General features: G+C 40.4%; 1 long non-coding RNA gene across 1 annotated transcript; it reads left to right on the plus strand.

Annotated features, from left to right (window-relative positions):
• The first annotated feature begins 5,935 nt into the window (after nt 1–5,935).
• Nucleotides 5,936–7,093, plus strand: LOC137498960 (uncharacterized). The gene is made up of 3 exons (XR_011017949.1): nt 5,936–6,282; nt 6,592–6,750; nt 7,036–7,093. It is a non-coding gene; the product is annotated as an uncharacterized lncRNA (long non-coding RNA).
• The last annotated feature ends 12,439 nt before the right edge of the window (nt 7,094–19,532 follow it).

A 19,532-nucleotide genomic window follows, 5' to 3' on the forward strand; every position in this document is an offset into this window, starting at 1 on the left:
GGTATTTATTTATTATTAATTTCTTCTTAGGAGGAACTTAACAAAATATCTTTTGAAAGTACGTTAAATATTTTTTATTTGATGTGTGTTCAATATAATTTCAGCTTTGTCCGGCTTCATGACTAAGTAGTTAGCGTGCTGCCCTTTGGTCTATAGGGTTCTATTTCTGGCTGGGCAAGGAAGTGTAACATTCATTGCTAATTCCTGTGGCTCGGGTGCTGCATGTGTGTGTGTGTGTGTGTGTGTGTGTGTAAGCTTCAGCGTTAGAATTCATTATAGATAGGGCTCTATCCTCAGACGTGCAGATCGCCTGTAAGGCGTCAACTCGAAAGACCTGCACCAGGCTGTTTCGAAGGCCACACGCCATTAATGAATTAAGCTAACAACATATAGCCGGTCCCGCGGTGTAGGAGTAGTAGGGTTCCATTTCCGGCCAGGTCAGGGATTTTTACCTGTATCTGAGGGCTGGTCCGAGGTTCACTCAGCCAATGTGATTACAATTGAGGAGGTATCTGACGGCGGGATAGCGGTCCCGGTCTTGACATTATTCGTAGCGCCGATCACACAACACCTCATAATCTGCAGGCCTTCGGGATGGGCAGCCGTCGTTTGGTAGACCATGGCCCCTTTGGGCTGTTGCGCCATGGGGTAATAAACATGTATTTCTATACAAAAGTTCTCTCATTCCTTCTTTCTACAAGAATATGAAATGTATCTATGTTTATACATATTCATGATTATTTTGAGAGGGAGAAGGATGTTTATCATTACAGTTTCTCCCTAACCACATTATAGTAGATTACCGTTATTTCGAGTCTCGATAGTTCGATATTCCCATAAACCTGAGCTGAAAATTTTGAATTAATTACAATGATAAATAGTCTTAGCAGTGTGCGAATGCCTTATACGAGGCGAAAGCCGAACACTGCATACTGGAGATTGACCTTGAATGCAATATGGCAGTTCCCCTACTCCTACCATTCACATTAGAGGCAGTTGTACGTTATGTCGAACAACCACAGCCTGTGGCGACCCCGACGTACAACCTGCTGTTTAGACGGTGACGTGACTTTGCTGCTCGGAAACAGTGCAGTTAATTAAATCAGAAGACACTAGACAATTTTTAATGTGATGAAATGTGTGTTTATATTTTCATCACAACCGAAATAGACTCCCTACAATGTTTAATTTCAAAATACTCTGGACAATTTATTTTAGTGTAAGGCAATCTGATGCCTTTTCTGGCGACATATGGTGTTTACTGTGCACTATGTTTTCTGGTATGGGCTAGAATAAATTAGTTACTTTCATTGACCTGTCTCAGTCTCATCCTTGGCTTTGACAAAATGAAGGTGACCGTGGTATGAGTGATGCTAGGAATATCATTCCTTATGCAGCCAGTCCCTGTTATGAATGGTGTGAAAATATCACTCATAGGGTCAGTTGGTGCGTGCATTTCAATGGGCTTGGCAGACTGATATGCGATAGCAACTTCTGGCTCAGTGAGGAAAGAAACGGGAAATTACCTCACTCCTCATTTCCCTACTATGCCTCTTCAGTGACGCCTAGGCTACCTATGCCAGCTGTTGGCGGAACTGTAGAGGATCAAACCAGCCTTCGGGCTGAATAAACAACAATTACAACAAGGCAATCTGTGTTTGTTTTTGTTTTCGTAACTTTTTTTTTTGCTAATTGCTTTACGTCGCACCGACACAGATAGGTCTTATGGCGACGATGGGACATGAAAGGGCTAGGAGTGGGAAGGAAGCGGCCGTGGCCTTAATTAAGGCACAGCCCCAGCATTTGCCTGGTGTGAAAATGGGAAACCACGGAAAACCATTTTCAGGGCTGCCGACAGTGGGGTTCGAACCAACTGTCTCCCGAATACTGGATACTGGCCGCACTTAAACGACTGCAGCTATCGAGCTCGGTGTTTTCGTAACTTAAGAAGTAAACTCGTATCCTCATCCCGAGGTACTGCAGCTCTTTTCAAGCACACCCCCAATGGAGGTGAGCTGCAAGTATCATTTTAATCACATACCAGTCCTCCTGCAATTCTTAAATGTCTGACAGTACCGGCAATAACAGTGCTAACCGTTACGCTACGGAGGCGGACGTTTTTGTAATTACTGTGCTGTAATGTTTGGTAGTCTCGGTTCCGCCCACCTTGAATTACCCAGACTCTACCGTATGGGAAATCTTTTAAAAATGTAAGCGAACATCGTTCTCTTTTTAATTTACATACTATATGAACTGAACGTAAGAATTTTAATTTATAAGTATCTCAAGGTTACAGAGAAATGTCTGTGTACACTCACACTGGCCCAGGGAAAAGTACGTCGCCAGGAGTCGTTTGCCATGACTGGCATTCTTACCGCAACCCTCTCGTTGTGGCCAATGTTCTTTTTTTCTTTTTTTGCTATTGGCTTTACGTTGCACCGACACCGATATGTCTTATTGCGACGATGGGACAGGAAAGGGCTACAAGTGGGAAGGAAGCGGCCGTGGCCTTAATTAAGGTACAGCCCCAGCATTTGCCTGGTGTGAAAATGTGAAACCACGGAAAACCATCTTCAGGGCTGCCGACAGTGGGGTTCGAACGTACTATCCCCCGAATACTGGATACTGGCCGCACTTAAGCAACTGCAGCTATCGAGCTCGGTACCAATGTTCTTGACAGATCTGTACTATTGTTTGGTATCATGACAAGCACGTGAACTAGCGCGATGATGTTTATATTAATAAAAGAACACTCACATTACAGTTGAAATAATATCACTTTGACAGATTTCCTTGCGACTTAGGCCTATTCATTTCAAGACTTATTGTTCTGTACAATACAATAATATTCTATAGGAGGGCCTTTCAGGGTGCACGCATCAGTGCATTGCACTGTGCACGGTGCAAAAGACGACTTCACTTGGTTGACCAGAGTGCAGACCCCCACTCCTCGATTTGGAGCAATAGCGCTGTCTCTCTCTCTTTCCCCACGCCTGTCTCCATCTTCCATACTTGCTCCGTAGCGCTCCCAATCCGAGCCAAATAGCCCAGAGACGAAGCGTTGGTCCGAGCCGAGCCGAATCAAGCCGAGTGCGACCGAAGCACTGTGCACATGAACTCTGCTCTTCAGTTTGCACGTGTGAGAATTTTGGCGTTTAAGAGGCCTTGGTCTATAGGAATGATTAAGGAATGTAGGTACATAGCTGTCGGCTTACTTGAACATATTGTAGGCCTATAATGTCTCCAACTAACTATTCCTCTAAATTCGCAGTAAATGTTCATTTATAGCACAGGCGGGCACAATTCGGCTCAATGCGCAGCGCTCCAGCTCAGGCAAGTGAAAGAGCAGAGTATACCCTCTGACGGAAGGTGGCCTACTAGCTGCTTGCACGGATCGCATTTACTTCTACTAAAGGGGCACGGATTTAAACAGATTTCAACTTTTGACAGTTTTGTTGTGCCTATGGCTCGTTCTATTCAGAGCATTAGATTATGATGAGGGAACAAAATAAATTATTTTGTATAGATCAAAAATGATTTGTGCTAAACTAAGTAGGTACGTTTAATTATATTCATTTCGTTAGGTTATGCGGTGGAAACAAACCTACTTATTTTCATATGTGATAACTAGAGCTAGGGAGTTGGAGACCCATAAATTGCCTAAGAAAGACCTGTAATAAAGACCTAAAATTCAGAAAAAGGCATAAAATCTGGCTGAAAAGACGTTAAAATGGGATCCAAATTCATTCAAAATTTTAGTTTTAATTACATATCTAATGAATGAATATAATGTTTATAAATGCAAAATTATGTTGGTATGCAACATGCAGTGCAAATATATCAAATTATTTTTCTTTCAGCCATTATATATTTTTAAATTAACAAAATTTAAAAAAGAATCTTCGCGTTTGTAAAAGAAGTACTTGCAGAATTTAGAACGAAATGGTTTTTTTTTTTTTACCAATTAAAATTAATTCAGTGAATCCGTAATGCACATTCTGGAGAACGAAATTGAAATTAGTATAACTGGAATCATAGATAGCTTAACCACACTGGGGTTACAGAAAATGAAATTATGAAACCGTACCTTATTTAGCTTTGCAGTAAATCAAAACAGTCATCTCCAGGTTCTTAGGTGGAAAGCATGGTCGGTTTTCAGACAGCACGTTGCGAAACATCGAGGAACATCTCTCCATATCAACGGATGTTAAGGGTTCGTACTTGAAGCAAATGAGGTATTCCTTTTCCAAATCACCCACATCAAAATTTTCTCCTTTCATTATTTCACTTATGTTGCACATAATTTGATACCCCTGTTTTTTCAAGCATTAGTTTCATTTTTCATTTCATTTCACTCCATTTTCTCTCTTACTCAAGAAAAGATTTTTAAGAGATGATGGATGAACTAAATGATGATTCGAATTGTGAATGGGCAGTATAAATGTAGTCGAAAGAAAGTGAAGCTGCAATAAAAGCCGTTAAGACCAAAAACAAAGGCTAATTGGGGCCTATAAGCCAAAAAAAAAAAAAAAACGCCGGCAAAGGCAAAAGGGGACAAATAAATTCCACCATTTTCTGGCCTACAATGACCCAGAACGATCATATATAATCTTGGCCCACGTCTTCGGACACTCGAGAAGAAAAGGCTTTTTGCCTCAACTTTCGAGCTCTAGTGATAATTAAATACTCCTTTGGCTACAACATATACCGTAGTCATTTTTATTATTTATTATTACACATTCTTCCTCTACCTAGACGCTGTCCGAAGACAAAAAATACACAATACAGCGAATATTGATTTGGTAAATACTTTATAAAAACTCGAAAAATTAAAAATAATGCTACAAATTTAGACAATTCTAAAACAAATTAGTAAATTAAAAGCTATACAATCATTTAAAGCATTTAAAAAGTCATAAGAATAATTTGAGAAATCATTTCTACAACATTTATGTATGATTCGGACTTGAGACCACTTGATCTTATTCCGATGAGATGTCTCAAAATCAGCATAGGCCTCCTGAGAGCTCGTAAAAATAGTGTAGGCCAACATAAAAGCTTGTTTTGGAATACAGCATAAACAACGAACGACAAACGAACTGTACGACTGTTTGCGTGAACATAATATATTCAGCCAAGTACATTTCTGTGGCTTTGCTTGCACCTTGACTGCGCAAATCGCCATAGTAGTCCTTACAGCACAAAGTCTGCTGCTGTCAGTTCTTTCTGCGCTCATGCCGTTAGCTCAAGGAGCGCTTCTCTTTCATTGCTCACCAGTGGTTTATATGTTGGGGCATTGTGTTACACATACTGTCGTGTCTGATAATCTCTTGTAACTACAGATTATCTCAAATATGATCGAGTATGGGATTTTATCTCAATTAACGCCTAGCGAATGGCGAGTCATTGATCAACGTAACGGCCAAGCACTTCAACTTGATGAAAAATTTGGTCAAGGGAGCCCCCCCACGAGAGGAGTTCTTTTAGTTACAAGTTTACGAATGGAGAATTAATTTCACTTCCCTTGTCAATAGCTTCACATATTTCATTCAAGTGTGCTGGGAATAGAATCTGTAAACACCTGAACCGCACTCGACCACGTTTACCCCAAGACTAAAACGACAATACACTTCTCTTACGATATCCTAGAATACACACCCTTAAACCCTGTAGCATCTACTGCGTGTAACCTAACACGACAATTGTTTGCGGTTAGGGTCGCGTAGCTGTGAGTAGTTGTGTGCTAAGACAGATGACAGGATCATATCATCCTAATGAAGCTTATAGAAAAGTTTTAAGGCTAGGTTTCTGGACGCAGCACAAGAAATTTGCGCAAAGTTGGCTCGTCAAGGGGTATTTCTATAATAGGGGTTTCCAATTGGCGGCCCGCTGGCCGTCAGTGGCTCGCGAAGCCACTTTGCGGCCTGCGAGAGCACTGTAAGGGGGCTGTCACACAGGCTCGATCGAACGACTGCGATCGACCGACTAAGAAAACAAACCTACAGAGGGCAGTGGCACCAGTCACACAGCATCGATCGTCAGCGATCAACTACGAGCGATGAAGATCGACTGGTTTGTAAAAACAAACGTGTCCGTTTTTCAGTCGCAGTCGTTCGATAATGGCGGACGCAACATAGTCATCTGTTGATGAAATCGAAACATTAATTTGCTTAGTGTATGAAAACAAAGTGGTGTATAATCCTAGACTCCCTGGATATAGTAATAGGGAGACCGTGAATTTTGTATGGCATTCTATAGTGTGGAGAATTGGGACAAAAACTGGTAAGTAATTATTAGATTTATTACGATTATCTTATGAAGTGTTATCTTAGATTATTTATTGATAAAGTATATTATACGGAATAGAGTGGTAAAGTGAGTTACACTAGGAGAAGTAGTAATTATCATTCTTGTAACTTAATTGAAGAAATGTTTGGAAAACATAAGCAGTGCTTTCCTAACCTCCATCTCGTACCTAATGAAATGAATACCATTGTTTGCTTTAATGACAAATAAGTGTAGGCCTATGCCATAAGTAGGCCTACTACATGTATATTTTCTTTGTCACAATATTCTGATTCATTGTTTCAGGAAAAAGTTGTGCCAGAACATGGCAAATTCTGAGGGCTGGATATCGAACTTGGAGAGATAACATCCTCCCTCTCCTCCCAGGTTCTGCTGTACAGAAAACATAAAATGGGTCTACTTCAATGCCGTCAACTTTCTGGAACTCTTCATTGCTGGAAGAAGGTACAATTCTGTAATATTTATTTTTAAAAGTAGGCCTACATTACAGACCAGTGTTCTAGTTGTGAAAGAGTGAGGGGAAGATTCAGTCTGCAGGCCATAAGTTCCACCCATCTGTTCATTAATTTATCATATATAACTGAAAGTAATAATATAATCTAACCTAGCAATCATCTTACTAAAATAATTATTGAAAGTAACAATTTCTTAAACAGAAGGCTTGTGTCCAGACTAAAATGTAGCTCCAATTTAGAAGAAATGCATTAATATGTTGTTCATTTTTTTCAGTTCTATAACAAACACATCTATGGAATGGCACCTGGTGTATGAGAGCCTTTTCACCAAGCTGAAATATAGGAGGAGGAAGCAGAAATAATTTGTGTTGGAGGGGTTTAACTCCTACAGTTCAGAAATTACTGAAGGGACTTCAACTTCCAGTCCAGTGGCTTCTGCTTCTACAAGCAGCTTTGCCAGCAGTTAAAAATAAAAGAAACAGAAATGTGACAGTGATGTGTTAAGTGAATATTTAGAAAAGATACTGAAAACTGAAAAGAAAATATAATCAATGTTATTTTTAGTGTCTTCATGATGACATGGAAAGAATGAGTGAACTAGGTCGAAGGGTTTTCAAAGTTAAAATTCAGAAACTGTTGTATACAGTGTTAGACCAAGAAAGAATCTAATAAAATTTATGTTCTTGAGAAATGTTCTACTTTTTAAATTAAATCATTTTTTGTTATACTTATCTATCAATATTTATTGGAATACTCAGTGAGTTATGTGTATTAGGACCTGATGGGAAAGAACCTTAACTCCAATTTTTATTAATTATTAGCATTATTACAACATCTTAATTTGTATATTTTATGTGGTAGAACAGGTATGGTTTACAAGGAAAGGAGTTTTTGAAATACATGTAGTAGGTCCTTTCTGTGTGTATGTAGTAAGCAGTTGTAAAGCACAGGTGGTCTGAAACCAGACCAGCGTATTGATAGTTCTGTCCAAGAGCTGACTTCCTTCTTACGGTATACTGTTGATCACAACTGCAAACTCATTGCACTAGGTTTGTACAGCACAGGTGGTCTGAAACCAGACCAGTGTATTGAGACTTCCTTCTTACGGTATACTGTTGATCGCAACTGCAAACTCATTGCACTAGGTTTGTACAGCACAGGTGGTCTGAAACCAGACCAGTGTAAAGACATTAGTAGTTTTGTCCAGGAGCTGACTGCCTTCTTACAGAATACTGTTGATCACAACTGCAAGCTCATTGCATTGGGTTTATTGCATCTGTGTTCAATGTTGCTTGCTATACTGCCATCCTGCGAGAATACACATCCTAAATACCTATTTGAAATTATCTACCTGTTCCAGTTTTGTATTCTCAACCTGACATTCAGTTCTATTTTATCTCCTCATTCCAAGTACTCTCCTGCCATTGTACCTGTCTGCACCAGCAATCACTACTTTCATGTCTGTTACCGTACTTATAATTTATTAATAACATATAGGCCTACAGAGGGCATCAAGGTAGACTGATTATTTTATTTCTTGTACTGTAGATCCATTAATATTAGATTGCACAGTTTCAATAGACCAAGTTGTTTGCATAGGACAAAATTCTTACTACAGTTATACCTGACAGAATCCCTCCCTGCCACCTTATACCTTTGTAACTTACTGTAGGTAGCCTTTATCTCCTCATTCCAAGTACTCTCCTGCCATTGGTACCTGTTTGCACCAGCAATCACTACTTTCATGTCTGTTACCGTACTTATAATTTATTAATAACATATAGGCCAACAGAGGGCATCAAGGTGGAGCAATTATTTTATTTCTTGTGCTGTAGATCCATGTAAACAATGAAAAACAAAGGTGAGAAATTCATTTGTAACTATTTTGACAGGTGTTTGCACCAAAGTTTTGTAGATTTTAATCTACAAAATAAAAAACTGCATTTTGTGTGAAGTGATATTAAAGGGATATGATGGCAGAACATGTACATATTTGTAAAAAATATATTCATGTGACAGATACATGCTTGTAATAAAAGGTTGAGTAGATTAATTACCCTGTAAGTCAATCCAAGATCTTACAAGACCCATACACCCTACTCTGTCAAACATTAATTTATATAATCAGTATTTACAAACAGTTTTCACAGGCAATGTAAGATATAGCAAAATTAAATCATTTACTACCTGAGGCCTAAATAACATTTTACTGTAGACGGCAATAGTAGTCTATTTAGTTGTTAGAAAGGCATACTCTTCACTTCTAAAAATAGAAGGCAAGGTGCTTGTTATTAGCACCTATTATTTTTTGCAGTGGTTGGTTCTCATTTTTGGTGAAATTGAAGGCAAAGTTTTCATTTTCCTTGAACTGATTCATAAGGAAAGTATTTCAGGATGGATAGATGGGCTTGGTCATGTTCATATCAGTAAAGAAGTTACATATGAACAATACACAGAAAGGCAAAATCAACATTGAGGTAAGAAAGAGAGTCCTACCAGACCTTTGTGGAAAAAGTTGTTACTCTGTACCAAGGAGTTTACCAGTAACTTGGATGGAAGTGCAGGATTTATATTAATTGGCTTATTATTGCCAAGTGAGCAATTAGATCAGCTTGCCAGTGCAAAGTTTGGGGAGACAGTACTTTATGCTTAGTGATGAGGGTAATAAACAAGACCTTGTGTGTAATTTACATGTAGTTTTGACAAGTTTCAGTCTATTACACTGCCAACGTACTTATTAGAACAATATTCCAGAAGCTTTTCCTATAGTTATTAAGCTAGTGTACAGAGCACTAGCCTCACCTGAACTCCTCAAGAAATGTACACATATGTGAATACACAGAATCCTAAAGAGAATTTACTTCGGAAGAGATGTCCATAGACAACCTTTCTTCACAGCCATTTGGTAAAATTAGCTGCTTTCGAAGCTGCTGTAGTCTTCAATGATATAAATTAAGACAGGATTGTCATTCTTGCAAAGTTTGGATATGGACCTGGATTCTTTGCACAAAACACAGTAGACCTACAGAAATTCAGCAACATGCTTGTCATGAAAGCAATATGATACTATTCTGAACATGGCACAATAACAAAGAAGAGGAGAGGCGACAAGAGATTTGCAGAGGATCATGAGGGAGAGAAACAGTGTAAGGAACTCCATTGCTTTTATCATTTTCACAATATTCAGAGCATATGTGCATTTTTCTTTCTTTCAAAATTATTTACAAGATTGTAATGAAACTTGACACACTATTTCTACATTAGGTAATGTAAATTTTGACTGGGAGCATTTCTTGATATGTCTATTATTTTGGTAGGTGGGATCTCACCAAGTGGTATGAAAAAAAAAAAAAAAAAAAAAAGCTGTTAACCTCCATCTAATAAACACCTCAAAATATCATTTGAAAAGACAGTAATTATGCCCCAGGATCCAGCATCATTAAAACAAATAAGCATAAATGGTATTAGTCTTAATATTTGAAATACAATGAGCCACTTTTGTGAGGCTTTTGTTGGAATTTTCACGCTGTCAAGAATTCTGGCTGTAGTGCTCTATGAATGGCATCATATATAATAGGAACAAATCCACTGATGTATTGTGAGCAATCCTAAATCTGTATGAGTCACCGATGTCCAGAAACCTGTAGGCCTAAATAAATATATTTCCACTGTTGATGGTAGCACCTTCAAATTATGAATTCAAATTGATGTACATAACAGTTTTCAGTCCTTTTTATCAATACTTTATTAGAATCCTGCAGAATGCCACTAATCTTTTATTTGATATATTTTGCCATGGACATACAGTAGTTGTTTCGAAGGTGAACATCACTTTTGACTTTAAACCTAAAAAAATCGTTGTGAATATTGAATTTAACGATAGTGTCAGCCTTTCCTCAGAACTTATACTTTTCCTGTAATTTGTTTGCCTGATGTTTATTATTGACTTCATTTTTTCCTCTAATTCCTTATACCGTAATTATTGATAGGCATTCGGTACTAGTTCCTGAATTTTTCTTCGTCATTCCGCAACGAAGACACACTTTGGTGGAATTCTCCATGGCTCTTTACCTTGTCCACTGCGATCGTCTGGTTCTTTCCTTTCTCCTAATATATTCATAGGTTAGAATCATATTTCCACCCGAATTATCGCTTTCACAACACATTCTTTTTCTCTCGTGAATATGAATACATCTGTAGACTGTACGGTACTGGGCGGGAGTATCAGCTGTTTCCGTGCAGTCGATCCCTCTCGATCGATGAGCAGTGTGACAAGGTAAATGAATTTAGTCGTTAGTACTCGATGCCAGTTGGTCGCTCTTGATCGTTCGATGCCCTGTGTGACAGCGGGCTAAGAAATAATGTGAAGAAAAGTCACAAAAATATTTATTAGCTCGTTCAAAAATGTATTAATTTTTATACACCTTATAGACCCAAGTCAGAACTAATTATTCTTTAATACTAGTTCCTCTTTTCAAGTATTCACTTGTTCTCAACAGATTATTTTTTATTTTAAAGGATTTAAAATAAAAAATTCTAGTAATGTTATTATTTTTTATCCCACTGACTACTTTTGATGGTTTTCGGAGACGCCGAGGTGTCGAAATTTTGTCCCACCGGAATTCTTTTACGTGTCAGTAAATCTACAGACACGAGGCTGACCTATTTGAGCACCTTCAAATACCACCGGACTGAACCAGAATCGAACCTGCCAAGCTGGGGTCAGAAGGCAGAGCCTCAACCGTCTCAGACACTCAGCCCGGCTCCAAATTTCACTCTCTTATGCAATTTTAATGTTTTAAGCAATTATAATGTTCAAAACTTCATTTCAGTTGAACTATGCATATTATTTCATAATGGTGCTTTTGTACTATTTGCAGAATTTTACGAAAATTGGCCTTTTCAAGTGCGGCCCGCGAACATAACTAAGGTATCCAAAATGGCCCTCGAGCCCTTACCAATTGGAAACCCCTGTTCTGTAATGTCCAGATAAACCAACAGTGCTTGCCCCCTGAATACATTTATCAGACCTCTAAAAGATGCCAAACAAAAATTATTGAAACTTTTGTCACCACACAGACAAATCGAGGAACTCGAGTGTTTCATTATAACATTCGAATGATAGCGCAGAGAGCAGTGTTTCTCACACAAAGTGTTTTAATGTGTGTTGTGTGCCAATGTTTTTCCTTCTCTCTTCAGTTGAAATGACTATCTTCTAGAGGAATAGTGTAAGAGAGAAGGATAAAAGGACATGTGACAAGTGATCATTAGACTGTAACAAAATATTGAATGATGGTTGTGATTTGCTTGTTGTGTTACTTTTCTTTGTTAGTTTCATACCTTGTAATTGTGTGAGAAATAAAATAAGATTTTGTTTAAAAGAAGTAGAGCTCTGTGCTATCCAGTGAACGTCGGCATTTTCTGCTGTGTACTGACTCCTTGAGATCGTTACAGTCCATCGATATATGTTTCCTGCGACATCACCTGGTACTGCGGATTCAGGACCTGCCGGCCAGATTGTGGTGGATTAACACCAGAATTACGTTTCTGTGGCTCCAGAAGTTCCAAGTGCTGATAGGACTCTACGGGAGGCAGTCACATTGCCCCCGTTGTCTTACAAGGTTTCAGGCAGCGATATTCTTTCTCAAATGAGACTTTTGGTAATGACCCATGAGGAGCAGGAGTGGCAGGTCGCTCCTCTTTTAAGTAAGCTGACGTGAGAAGTGTTAAAGGAACAGCGAGTGTATGGAAGACTTCGCTTCGGGTCTCTCGAAGAGAAGCAGTGGTACTATGTCGTCTCAGGATCGGCCATGGTGTAGCAATGCATTCCTACTTACTGAAGGGAGAAGCATCTCCCCCCTCCCCTTCCGCAGGGGGTGTACTTGCGGTGGCCATAAGTTGAATAAAAGACATTATTTCACTTCTAATGTAGTACCTTATTCATAATCCATTACTTTATTACATTTTAATATTTAAAAATAGTTTTATAGGAAAGTACGTCATTGCGAATCAGATCGACTGAGTATTTGAAATTCATAATCACTTCCCTCAAATTTTCATCTTTTAAAAAATAATAGTCGGCAGCCCTGAAGATGGTTTCCCGCGGTTTCCCATTTTCACACCAGGCAAATGCTGGGGCTGTTCCTTAATTAAGGCCACGGCCGCTTCCTTCTCACTCCTAGGCCTTTCTTGTCCCATCGTCGCCATAAGACCTATCTGTGTCGGTGCGACGTAAAGCAAATCGCAAAAACAGAAGTCCTAGTCAGTGGGGTAAATGTTAAATTTGAATCTATCATCTCATACCATCCTTGTGTCGCCGAAAACCTTCGAAGTGTTAGTGCGACATTAAACCAGTGACAAGAACCAGGAAAAGACCGTTGTTATCACTGCGTGGTTTGGGGTGCATAGCTATTAGCTTGCATTTAGTAGATGGTGTGTTCGAACCCCACTGTCTACAGCCCAATAATGATTTTCTGTGGCTTCCCATTTTCACACCAGGTACATTACACTAATTAAGACCACGTTCGCTTCCTTCCCAGTCATACCCCTGTCCTATTCTTGTCTGATCCGATGATATGTAAAACTACTAGCAAAAACGAAAAGGGCAAGAAAACGGATTACTGCTCAGCCAGATGGCTTGTAGACGTTGGAATGTCTCGTGGTCAGCATACCAGTATGCTCAGCCATATTGTTTGGTTTTACTGACAGTTCGCCACCTCTCGTATCAGAGATGTGGTCACTTGTATCACGAGGCTGAGTGAACACCGTTCCATCCCTCAGTTTTGTATGATCAGATAATCAAACTTGGAGCCTTAGTGTAAGAGGCAGACTGCTACCCATATACCTTTGGGGTTGGCAATATCGTAGGCTGTACGCAGAAATTAAGTAGTTACGCACAGGTTTATACTTCATCTGAAATATGACACCTTATCGTATTGATGTAGCAAATCTGTGCAAATTTTTTGCGTGCAACACACAAACACGAGATGACCAAGAGATGTGTAATTTGCACGTTCGAAGGTGGAAATTACTCCTGAATTGAACATCTACAAGGGGAGATCACCGTGACATAATCAAAGGTCATCTGTACCCATCACTCTTACGCCTTAAGCAATACAAGACCTTCGCTAAGCTTGCGAAAGTATGTAATATGTGCAGGCATGTGTGAATAAACACACTCACCTCCCGAATGCAGAGCTTGGTCTCATAGCCGCACCCACTCCGTTCGGTATTACGAATACCATCCACTTTTATCACGAGCTAAATAGTCACAATAAATACAACTCAAGTTATAAGAGTCTCTCAAGATAAATTCTGGAGCTCTCGTTATATTACTTCAACTAATGTGCTTCTCCTGTCGGTTCAATCAATCAATCAATCAATTAATCAATCAATCAATCAATCAATCAATCAATCAATCAATCAATCAATCAATCAATCAATCAATCAATACTGATCTGCATTTAGGGCAGTCACCCAGGTGGCAGATTCCCTACCTGTTGTTTTCCTAGCCTTTTCTTAAATGATCGCAAAGAAATTGGAAATTTATTGAACATATCCCTTGGTAAGTTATTCCAATCCCTAATTCCCCTACCTATAAAAGAATATCTGCCCCAAATTTGTCCTCTTGAATTCCAGCTTTATCTTCATATTGTGATTTTTCCTACTTTTAAAGACATCACTCAAACATATTCGTCTACTGATGTAATTCCACGCCAACTCTCCACTGACAGCTTGGAACATACCGCTTAGTCGAGCAGCTGGTCTCCTTTCTCTCAAGTCTTCCCAGCCCAAACTTTGCAACATTTTTGTAACGCTACTCTTTTGTCGGAAACCACCCATAACAAATCGAGCAGCTTTTCTTTGGATTTTTCCAGTTCTTGAATCAAGTAATCCTGGTGAGGGTCCCATGCACTGGAACCATACTCTAGTTGGGGTCTTACCAGAGACTTATATGCCCTCTCCTTTACATCCTTACTACAACCCTTAAATACCCTAATAACCATGTTCAGAGATCTGTACCCTTTATTAACAACCATATTTACGTGATCATCCCAATGAAGATCTTTCCTGATATTAACACCTAGGTACTTACAATGATCCCCAAAGGGAACTTTCACCCCATCAACGCAATAATTAAAACTGAGAGGACTTTTCCTATTTGTGAAACTCACAACTTGACTTTTAACCCCGTTTATCATCATACCATTGCCTACTGTCCATCTCACGTTATCGTGGTCATTTTGCAGTTGCTCACAATTTTGTAACATTTATTACTCTGTAAAGAATAACATCATCTGCAAACAGCCTTATCTCTGGTTCCACTTCTTTACACATATCACTGATGTATATAAGAAAGCATAAAGGTCCAATAATACTGCCTTGAGGAATTCCCCTCTTGCTGCCGTGCTGTTACTCGGGGACCCGTTTTGTTGAATTTCGTACTGAAGCGATAAATGCATATTATAACACATCCTTACGTTAGGATCATTTAAAGTTGTAAACATTATAAAAGAGAAAACTTTTCACAACGCTTATCTACGAAAATGACGCCTGTTTAAAGCAAGTTCCAGAAGGATATCGGCTGACTTCTAAGTAGGTATGACCGCATGAGCTCATATAGGCTTCTTGGCTAGTTAATCCATTCTACCAATACAAGGGTGCACTTCTAAGCTTTTAGAACGAGTCTGAATTGCAATATTTAGTTCGAAATGCCCTGAATGCTGCTTTTCATTTTCCCATCATAAGCTAATAGAGCTACGGAAGTTTATTGACAATGAGTGTATGGGTCAAATGTGTATTAAAGGGTGAGATGAGAATTATTTTATTGGGAAAGGCTGTAACATGGAACTAGTTGTGAAAAATTTCTCGTTGATACTTCCGTACACGAGTCCACTATTTTCCCCCTCTTTTCAGTGACCCACTAATCCATGCAGGTTTCCGGTGATTATAAGATATGGAAAAGCTAGTACTTCGAAGGAAACGGCCGTGACCTTAATTAAGGTACAGCCCCAGAATTTTCTTGGGAAAATCACATTCAGGGCTCCTGATGGTAGGGTTCGAGCCCACAATCTACCAAATGCAAGCTTCCACCTACGTGGCCCTTGCCCCGCAGCGAACTCCCTCAGTGCACTCTTTTTTGTGTGTGTGTCAGGACGTTTTCTTTCATCGTAATACCGCCTCATCTCTTTCGAGTTATAATACTGATTTTACAAAAATAGAATGCCACTTACGAGCAGTGCATATTTAACGAAATTCTTCCAAAACGACGTGCTGTTTCTTAGATCCCTCCTGCGACGTTTTCTTCACAGACACGTTCACAAATAACCAGCTGACCTCACTTCCTGTAAAACACGACTAGCCTTGTCTCCAGACATGATGAATAGTTATTGGGAAATACTTTACTGTACCTGAGATAACTGATCTGATTCACATTTGTTTCCTGGATTTACTCGCTGATTCTTGTGATTGTTATTGAAGTGTTCCCAACCCGTTATAAAATACAAAATATTACCAAATGACTCACTTCGCATTCTATTGGACATACGCCAAAATTAAATCTTTATAATGATAATGAACTTGACATTCCTTGACCGCTAGCCTTGAATGTCAGATGTGTGTCTCTGGGTTGATGCCTAAATTACAACGGACTTCCCCGACCACTTCACAGATAAAAAAACAAAAAACAAACAAACGATTCAAGTTCTACTTCTTCGGGGAAGACTAGTGCATCCAACAATTTAAAGTCGACTGCCTCTTTACTCTTACATTAGGTCGTATCGCACTGAAATTGTTCACTTTCCCGAAGTTATCGGGTTCCGCTCTCTATCACGTAGAAAAATAATCCTACAAGCGACAGTTAACCAACAAATTAGGCATGAATATAGTATTATACATCATTATTACAATGATTGTTTCATAATGTATTATAAAACTGTCAAACTAGTGGTGTAAGGTAACATGCCTGCCTCTTACCCGAAGGCTCTGGATTCGATTTTCCGGCCAGTCTGAACTGATGGCTGGAACGGGCTTCACTCAGCTTTGTAAGTAACTCCGACGGTCGGGAACTAGTCTACAGGTCTCAACATTTCCTGTAGCTCGTCGTTTGTTTCCCGTAAAACTTACCAGAAATAAGTGTAACGAATAAGCGATCAAAGGTACTTGTTACATCACTGCTTCAACAGATATTCATGCTCTATCTCACCTTGTTGGGTGCAGCCCCACTCTTTCCAAATATCTCGCATAACATTAACTTACTCGGTTCAGCTTAGATGTTGTATGGGCTGATATGTGCACCGAATGTGATGCTTTAGTTCTCTGGGACTCATTGGTTGTGTCGCAGAGACTCTGCCCTTCACATATCTGTCGAAAAGAAATCCCATGTGATCATATCTGGGAATCTTGCTGTCTTAAGACACAGGCATATATTTCTCGATCCAACTCACGGGGAAGTAGAGACTACCTAGACGGGTAGTCAGGAGCAGTTTTGTTGTATTAAGAACACACCAGGAGCATTGCCTGGGTTCATTGCTTATAAGTTATGTTCTCTTTCAGGCCTCTATTTCCGAAGGAATACAGTAGTGATTGAATACGTCTTCTGCATCAGGGGTGGGTCGGAACCACCGGAAGGCTTCGTTTTCTCCGAGAGAGTCGGAGACACAGCGATTCCAGCGTTGCGAAGCAGAGAAGGATTTGGTCCTCGACGTCATGCGCCACCGCCAGCTCGATGGGAAGAGAATGTCACCGAGCAATCATATCGAGTTCTTCCTGCCGAGGGATCTGATTATTCAGTCTCGTGATCTAGACCGTCACGACTCCATCAAGACCGAGCTTTCTAGACCGTTTCAGGTCATGCGCTGATCAGTATGGGCGAGGAACCAGGGACGATTGCCCACGCAACCAAGATGACCATGGCGACAACCACCATCGCCATGCAGCCGACCAGGAGAGACGGGAAGGCTGCTGCACAAGCTGATCGGTACTTACTCCTGCCCTATAGCTTCCATGGGGGCCGTGGGCGGGAGCACCGGTGTGGACGTGGACGCACTCTGGCGTTACAGAGGCACGACTCATGCGGCCTTGTTTCATGAAGCGGTTGCAGAAAACCAAAGAAGTTTGCCAGGAGCACCTATAACCAGCGTGAGACAACTAGGAAGAGTATAAAATTCGGGCGCAATCCAGGATGACGCCCAGGAAAACAGCGGACAGCAGCACGGAAGAAGAAAGAGCCACGGCGGAACAGCCTGTCACCTCGCGGACTATAGGTGGAGACATGGGAACTACCAGGACGAGGTCCCACCCACACTGATCAGAGAATGACGACAGGAAGACGCCGTCATGGCATCATAAGGGAGGAGTTGGCGCACCAGGAGAGAACCACCCAGCGATACCCTGCAGCTACCTCTGGGAACGAGAGACCAAACAGGAGAGGACTCCAACAGGGAGCAGTGGCAAATATCAGGTAAGATCGAGCCGCCTCTCCTCAACAGCTTTTGCAGTGTTTCCGCTGTATGACGTGGGGGTTATCTTTGGATTTCGTGCGGCGAGATTCGATGCAATCGCTGTTCTGGTGGCCATCACCACACAGTATGCTCGGCTCTGTGGGAGGCGCTGGTGTGCGCCAACTGTGTGGAAAGTCACCCGGCTTCTTACCACAGTTGCCACATTTACCGGACCGGGCCTCTGGTATAGAAGAAGAAGGCTTACCACCATGGACCCGTCCCACCAAATGGCCTCCGCCTCGGCGGTTCTGGCCAACTTCTTGGGGATCGGAGACTCTGCTCCACGGATTCCATGGAGGCCAGGTTGTGTCGCAGGTCCTAAGATCTTTCTCAAAATAGCTCAGCAACTTGCAATGTCTACGCTAGTCACAGCAGTGCTGAGACGAGCTGATTCCCTGAATAATACAAACTGCAGGAATACGGTTATGATTTATGCTTGGTTAACATCCAGCCCACAACCTTGCATGTGTTATGCAGAACTTGCCAAGTATTACCTGTAGGCATCTTTCTATTACTGCCTATAGGTTTTTCTCCTAACCCTTATCAAAAACTTCTAGTACCACATAACATATCTCACATTTGCCTGGTAACATGCTTGGCACGGGGACATGCATGATACTTCTTTAAGTACCGTATCACCAGTGGCGACGCGTGACGTTTTGTAAAGTGTTACCACACTCCTTTTCAGAGTATATTGTCGCTCGCGCCGAAGCATTTTTATGAGCAGTACAGATGTCATTTCATACAAGTGAAAGACTTGATAATTGATATTATTTTGTATAAGATATCATTTGAAAATGATGAAATGGCAAACAATATATTGAATACTAGTGAGTATCAGCATCATAGAAACTAGCAGTCTCGATCATGCTCTAATTGAAAATAGTTCACATCATGAAAAAGGAATGGCATGCTACTTATGCACTCATAAACATAAAGTTTAAAATTAATATCTAACGGAGCTTCAAGGCTTACCTCAGTATTTCCTATTTGTACTTCATCTCGATACTACGGCATGTTGTGGCATCAAAAATATCTATCATAGCTTCGAAGAAATTAGGTAACTCAGCAGAAACTTATTCTCAATCGCAATCGAAGAAAGAGCAGAGAGCCTGCCCTGTGCTTGTGAATTTCTTTGGAAGGTGTGTATCCATTTTTAAGGCAGAGAAATTTCTTTCAGCGGAAGCGCTAGTTCAACGGGATGGTGAGAATGAGGTCAATCAATTTCGTTGCTTCTGGATATGCTTTTCTTAAGACCACTGGTGCGCAA

This window comes from Anabrus simplex, chromosome 1 (genome assembly GCF_040414725.1).
Source record: "Anabrus simplex isolate iqAnaSimp1 chromosome 1, ASM4041472v1, whole genome shotgun sequence".
NCBI lineage: Eukaryota > Metazoa > Arthropoda > Insecta > Orthoptera > Tettigoniidae > Anabrus > Anabrus simplex.